Below are 7,937 nucleotides of genomic sequence, written 5' to 3'. Positions count from 1 at the left end.
GGCCATCTTGTAGCAGTCATGGTTATTTCATGAATATCAATTAATTCACCTTAACTATTCTAAAATTGTTTCATAATCAAATGTCATATTGCATGTGCCATGCATATAGGTATCTAGGAATAAAAATAGTCAAGCTTTTCTAGTCATAAACAGTATTCCAATCTCCTACACACTTGTTTCTTGGTATCTGCATAGGTATATGTTTTCGTTTTAGCCTCATGTGGCTTTTATTTTACTTTATTTTTTTTAATTGAAGTATACTTGATGTACAATATTATATAAGTTACAGGTGTATAATATAGTGATTCACAATTTTAAAGGGTATGCTCCATTTATAGTTATTATAAAATATTGGCTATATTCCCTGTGCTGTACAATATATCCTTGTACCTTATTTTATACCTAATAGCTTGTATCTCTCAATCCCATACCGCTATATTGCCCCTGCCTCCTTCCCTCTCCCCACTGGCAACCACTAGTTTGTTCTCTATATCTGTGAGTCTGCTTCTTTTTTATTACATTCACTAGTTTGTTGTATTTTTTAGATCCTATAGACTTTATAATGTTGATTTACTTATATTTCTCATATAAGAAAAAATTCTGCAGGCAGCACTTGAAACACATAAACAACGGTTGCCACTATACAAAATGGATGCCACAGGCACTTATCTATGCCCTGATGATCTTCAGACTATAATTGCACATTTGAAACATTAACAAAAAATATTTTAGAAGTCACTTTTCCTAAAAAATGCTTTAGTTTATCATAGCTCTAAAGGAATGTAAAGCAAAGGTAAGAAACCTATGGGCCACATACCCACCTTTTTGAGAAATAATAGAAGACAATCCTTTGTTATTTAAAGGATATAGGTTTGAAAATTAATGACTTAACACTCCAATCCATGAATGTTCTTATCGGTCTCCTACTATGTGGCAAGTTCTAGTTAATAACTGAGGTTATAAAAAGGATAAGATATTATCTCTGCTTTTGAAGCACTGACAGTTTCTTGTACTTTATATTTACTAAGAACTTCTGGGACATTAACTAGCATAGCTATTTTAGTTTATGAAAGCTGCAGCTCAGAATTCCTCTCTAATGAATTCATGTTTGTAGGATGCCAGTATTTTCTAGTTGGTTAAACCAAGTGTTTGTTTTATCACAAAATTATTTCCTGGCACCACATCACAAAAAAACCTTAACTTCATGAAGAATTAAACATACTCATAGCCTTATACTGAAGAGTTTGGGATAATATGGGAATTTGTTTTCTCTGAAACAACATAGCAGAAGAGTTGCTCTATTTCCAAAAATGCCAAGTGGTACATCAAGGTCAAATAAGACTGTTTTCACCAAAGAAATTTATCCTATGTTTGTAACATCACAAATAACTACGAAGAGAATGTCTTTAAAACCATGAGATGTTAGATATGGATGGGATCTTACAAATCATTTTACAGCTTAAGAGTAATAAGTCAACTGAGGTGAGGTCAGAGGCAATTCCATGGTATTTGGAGAAGGATGAGGGGCAAGATACCCCTTGGCCCATGGCTTAGATTGAAGAATTCAAATTTAGATTTGGTATCATTTACAAATGAATTTATATACTCACTCAAAGAGCTACTGATAGAATTGAAAAAAAGATATTCATATTCTTTATATTTGTGTTAAATTACAAGTACATACCAACCATATGGTACAATGAACTGATATTTTAAAAAATTAATCTCACCATTATTCTTTTGAATAGCACAATAGATGTCATTTTTATGGTACGGACTTAGTAAGTTACATATGTACATTATGAATATCAATTTGTGGTGGTGGGTCCTGCTGGCCGGTGCCTCCCTCCTGCCTCCTCCTGGCTCGGCTGGCTCCGGATGCCGCCGCCAATGCCGCCTCGCCACTTCTTGGAGCCGCAGCCGCCCTCGGCCTAAGAGGTTTTAAAATGGAACACTCTGATGCAGCACCTAGTACCTATTACCAGGCACTGCTCGGCCCCCGAGATCCCAGACTAAAAGGATGGTTTCTTCTGGACAATTATATCCCTACTTTGCTCTGCTCCATCCTATAGTTGCTAATTGTATGGCTGGGACCAAAATATATGAAGAATAGGCAGCCGTTCTCTTGCCGGGGGATTTTAGTGGTGTATAACCTTGAATGCACACTGCTCTCTCTATGTTCTGTGAGTTAGTGACGGGAGTATGGGAGGGCCAGTACAACTTCTTCTGTCAGGGCACACGCAGTGGAGGAAAAGCAGACATGAAGATCACCCGCATGCTCTAGTGGTACTACTTCTCCAAGCTCATCGAGTTCATGGACACCTTCTTCATCTTGCGCAAGAACCACCACCAGATCACAGTCCTGCACGTGTACCACCGCGCCTCCATGCTCAACATCTGGTGGTTCGTGATGAACTGGGTCCCCTGTGGCACTCTTATTTTGGTGCCACACTTAACAGCTTCATCCACGTCCACGTGTACTCGTACTACAGTCTGTCGTCCGTCCCTTCCATGAGGCCGTACCTCTGGCGGAAGAAGTACATCACGCAGGGGCAGCTGCTTCAGTTTGTGCTGACCATCATCCAGACCGGCTGCGGGGTCATCTAGCCGCGCGCCTTCCCTCTTGGTTGGTTGTATTTACAGATTGGATATGTGATTTCTCTGGTTGCCCTCTTCACAAACTTCTATATTCAGACCTACAACAAGAAGGGGGCCTCCCGGAGGAGAGAACACCAGAAGGACCACCAGAACGGCTATGTGACGGCCATAAACGGCCACACCAGCAGCTTTTCTTCCCTGGAAAACAATGTGAAGCCGAGGAAGCAGCATAAGGACTGAGGCCCAAGGGTTGACAGCTTATGAACCACGTCGTCTGATTGTAAGCACGTATGAATTGTGCCCAATGCTAGTTAACAGGTGCTGTAAAAAGTCGGCCTACAATAGTGTGACTCACGCAGGACCTCTTCCATCAGTTCCAAACCCCTAGAAAATGTAGACAGATTTTCCAAGTAGGCATAAGAGTTTTAACATTTCTGGGCTCTCACTGACCCTTGCGCTAGACTGTGGAGGGCAAGGTGTTGTAGTACACAACACTGCTGTTGCCTCATTAGTTATAGCATGATAGGTGCTGAATTGTGATTCACAATTTAATAACACTGTAATCCACACTTTTTTTTTTTACTGTAGATTACGCATGTGATTGTAAATTTGTATAATGTTGTTACAGTAGAGAAACACACATGCCTTAAAATTTAAAAAGCAGGGCCCAAAGCTTATTAGTTTAAATTAGGGTATGTTTCAAGTTTTTATTCATTTCTAATAGCTCCGTTCAGAAAACTCAAAGACCATGATTTATGAAACTATCGTGTGACACATAATTTCAAGTGACTTGTACAAGTGAAATCGGCACCTTCAGTTTTGTAATATTGGCTTTAAATCAGGCAGGTTCAAGTCTAGTGGAACAGTCAGTTTAACTTTTTAATAGATCTTTTTTTTTATTGAGTGCCACTATTAATAATGTAAAATGGGAGGGGGGGTTCTAAAGCAGTCTTGATGAAACTTCCAATATATATTCTTTGTCTTCAAGATTTTAGGAAGTGTGTAGGATGAGTAGCCCGTTTTAAATTTCAGAAGTGCTAAGTGTTTTTATACAGGAGACAAAGCCCATTTTGCTTTCCACTTGTGAGAGCAGATATATATTTTCCAAGAGAGATGATTAAATGTTTACCATTTGACAGAGTCCCATAGATGAGCAGTGGGGAACTGGTTGCCAGGGTCCAAATTTGGATTGATTTCTGTACTGCTATCTGTTTTGACACAAACTTCTTTTGAAAATGTGCCTAGCTTACCAAAATGAATAAAGGTGGGGAAAGGACCTTAAATTTAAGGTAAAATTAAACAGATAGCTGCAGCATGAGAGAACTGGGAAACTGGATAGAGATGGTTTGTTTAATGTAAATCTAATAGCACCTGTAATTTTTTTTCCTGCTTCGAATCTAAAGATTTGTCTAGAAATACTTGTTTAAAAATAAGACCGCTTATCATAAAATCATGTCTCACACCCTAGAGGCGTGATCTAACAGATAAGGACTGTTGTGTGTGTCATTTTAAAGTACTGGAATTTAGCCTCTGAATACCTCCTCCACTGGAGGAAAAAACATTCATTGAACCACTCATGACACATCTGAGAAGGTCGTTGACAATGTATAAATGAACTGGTGGTTTGATATTTATGTAAATATCAGTTTATCATGCTTTAATTTTGCACATTCATATTATAGGGAGCCAGTTGGTTCTCTTAATTAGTCTTGTGGGTTTTCTGTTTGGAAGGAGTCACAGCATCTGTTTACATTTACCTTATCAAATCTAGAATGTATATATTTGTAAGTGTATGTCTTCCTAGGTACTAGCTTGCAAATGTCTTTACATATTTCATTACAGAAACTATAACATTCAATAGTGTGCTGTCAGAGTGTGCTTTAGCTCATCTGCATATACCCACAATGTTAAATAATGTCTATACATTAATCATTAAAATGTTTTTGATTAAAAAACAATTTGTAACCTTGACTTGGCATGTCATTTTTTTACATTCTAAAAAAAAAAAAAAGTAGACATGGTCTTGAGTTACCTAAGTGTTTAGAAGCCACAGAAGAAGTGGCATGCTAAGGTGGCATGGCCATGAAGGATGAGACTGGAACTAAAGCCTGAGATCCAGATCCAATCTAGCATACAGACCCTGCATTTACGTATATTGGTATTAGGACCCCAATGAAGCCATGTTCTGGTTGAAGTAAGATATTATATCATAATATCCATATCTACCCATCCCTCAACTACAACATACTGCACATAGTAAGTATATGTTAAATGTATGCTTTCTTCATTCACATTGTAACTGACTTCCCCAATAATTTGTAATGAGAAGATATTAAGAATAAATCACTAAGGAAACAATGGATTGTCCGAGGTAAATTATCCAAACCAGATATTTGATCCACTGTTGGATCAAGTATTTGGATCAAATATCAAACCAGATATTTGATCCACTGTTGAAGTTTTGAAAAATGAGAAATACAGGAACACATGTAGGTCTGTGCTATACATTACCCCAAGTGGAGAGCTATTATTATGAGCTTAACTCAGGTCAACTTAGGCCTCAAACCCTACTTTAAATGCCCTTCTTGCAGAGGAACCAAGTATCAAAACTAAAACAAACCAGAAAAACTACTACACTTTGACTGTAAGCATGAATAGCAAGTCTGACACCTTTCTTTTGTTGATTTGAATAATTAATTTTTACTATAATATTGATAGTGTAGACCTGGCCTCACTGTAAAAGATAGAAAAAGGAGGAAAAATACTCATAGCATACATACATAAAAAATATATCCCATTAGGAAAATGGAGAAAATGTATAGAAGAGGGAACTCGACGAAAGATCATGAAAATTTTCAACTTCACTACTGATCAATAAAATATAAATTAAGATTACACAAGATTTCAATCACATTATTTTTTATCATACTTATAAACGGCAAGGATATGGAGAAATAGAAACTCTTAGACAGTACTACTGCATACACAAATCAGAACAACTATTTTGAAGAACAATTTGGAAATATATGTCAAACACGTGCAAGTCTTATTGCTTCATGCCTCCACTTCTAGTTATAGACCCTAGGGAAACACTTATTCTTGAGCATAAAGATGCAGGTACGTGAATGTTCATTACAGTATTGTTCATTATTGCCACAATAACAAGAAACTCTAAATTACCAATCACAATAGATTAATAAAAAATGAGTAATATTTATTCAATGGGCTATTATAGAGCAGTTAAAATGGATGAACTTGAGCTACAGGTATCAAACTTGATACGTATCTAGACATAATGATAAACAAGGGAATGGAATTACTCAGAACAGAATTACAATGGAATACTACACAGCCAGAAAAAGAATGAAATGCTGCCATTTGCAGCAATGTGGTTGGACCTAGACAATATTATGCTTAGTGAAATAAGTTAGAGACAGAAAGGCAAGTACTGTATGATATCACTTATATGTGGAACCTAAAAAATAATATAACTGAAGGTAGATGCAAAATAGAAAGACTCAGATATAGAAAACAAACATGTGGTTACCAAAAGGGAGAGGGAAGGAAGGAGGGACAAAGTAGGGACATGGGATTAATAGATGCAAACTACTATGTATAAAATAGATAAGAAATAGGGATATTATTTATAGCACAGGGAATTATAGCCATTATCTTATAATAAACTATAATGCAGTATAATCTTCAAAAACACTCAATCACTATGCTGTTCACATGAAATAAAATATTGTAAATTAACGATACTTCAATTTTAAAAAAGACATAATGATAAACCAAAAAAGACAAATTTCAGAAGAATAGGTGAGCATAATAGCTTTATATAAACTTTAAAATACGCAAAATTATGCTCTATATTCTTCACATCTATAGGAAGTGAAAACTGTTAAACATGCATGAAAACAAACATCGAATTTAAAATAACAGTTACTTCTGTGGTGAAAGTAGGAAAAGGGAAAAGAAAGAGTACATGGGGAACTTGGAATTTATCTAATGTTTTATTTTCTTTTTATTTAAAGTAAATATGGCAAAATGTTAAGATCTTATAAAGCTGAATGAATGGTGGATACATAAATGTAAATAGTATATCAGTGTTTTCAAACTGTAGGATGATACCCGTACTGTGGGTCTGAAATCACTTTGAAAGATTGAGGCTTATATTTTTAAAAAGAATAAAGTAAAAAAAAATAAGAAATATCAGTGTAAACTGCAGTACATCTAAACAGTGTTTTGTGGATAGTTTGCTTCAGTTATTTGTATACTTATGTATGTATGTAAATGTGATATAAAATAGGTTTTCTTACTCTGAACTTTGGGTAGAAATGTTTTAAAGGTACTGTATTATATTATTCTGTACCATTTCTATCTTTTCAAAATATTTCATATTTAAATTAAAAAAATATATTATTAATCGAAAATATTGGGAATCAGTAGAGTTTTAAAAGACAGCTATAACTTTTAAATCACAGAAAGAATTAGGTCTGTTTAACCACTTATAATGTTAAATATATTTTTAAAAATATTGATATCTCAAAAGGATAGATGAGTCAGTGAACATGAAATTTGAACTAAGAGTCTCTGAGTTACAATTTAATGTTTAGTTCTCTGAGTTAAATTGCTTTTTATAAATCAAAGTTTTTCTAAATCTTAAATCCCATTCAGACATGTTTATTTTGCTGTATTTGAATTAAAGCTTAATATATTGGCATTTTTAAGTTAGTTATCATTTAGGTTTCTTGGAGATGTAACTCTGGAAATGTAATGAGAAATCCTTACATGATGAGTAACCATCAGAAACTAGATTAAGAGAATAAATGAGAAAGCAGGCCAATGACTTTTGACCCTTATATTTATTTTTTTTTTCTTATTTTTCTCTACTAGGACAGGGTTTCAAAGCCTCCACAATAGCCAATATGCTTGGCCTCTGATACACACAAATTATTTACTCCATTTATGTGTCACTTATGTCAGATAGTATGTTAAGTTCTAATAAACTGAGTGGGAGGTGGCAGGGGGAGAAACCTGTATAAAATAGTTCCAAAATGAAGCCCTTATCCTGTGGAAACCTTTCAGAAAATATACCTATGATTTCAAAACTGTGTTTATGTGTCTTTATTGCAGAAGGTATTAACAAAAGCCAGCTCATATACATTTCCATTTAAAGTTTTCTTAGTGTCATTGATACCAGTTGTAAATTATTAAAATTGGAAGATATTGAATGAAATCAAGACAACTACAGACTATATTGGCATTAGTTAGCATATCCTTGACATCTAAATTTATCTATTCTAATAAGCTATATAACGCACAGAAACACAATTGTA

General features: G+C 35.0%; 1 pseudogene; it reads left to right on the top strand.

The window, feature by feature from the left end:
• The first annotated feature begins 1,888 nt into the window (after nt 1–1,888).
• Nucleotides 1,889–2,838, top strand: LOC101271459 (elongation of very long chain fatty acids protein 5-like; annotated as a pseudogene).
• The last annotated feature ends 5,099 nt before the right edge of the window (nt 2,839–7,937 follow it).

This window comes from Orcinus orca, chromosome X (genome assembly GCF_937001465.1).
Source record: "Orcinus orca chromosome X, mOrcOrc1.1, whole genome shotgun sequence".
In the NCBI taxonomy this organism is placed as follows: domain Eukaryota; kingdom Metazoa; phylum Chordata; class Mammalia; order Artiodactyla; family Delphinidae; genus Orcinus; species Orcinus orca.
The sequence above is the reverse complement of the archived record's forward strand: the minus strand, read 5'-3'. Positions and strand labels throughout refer to the sequence as shown.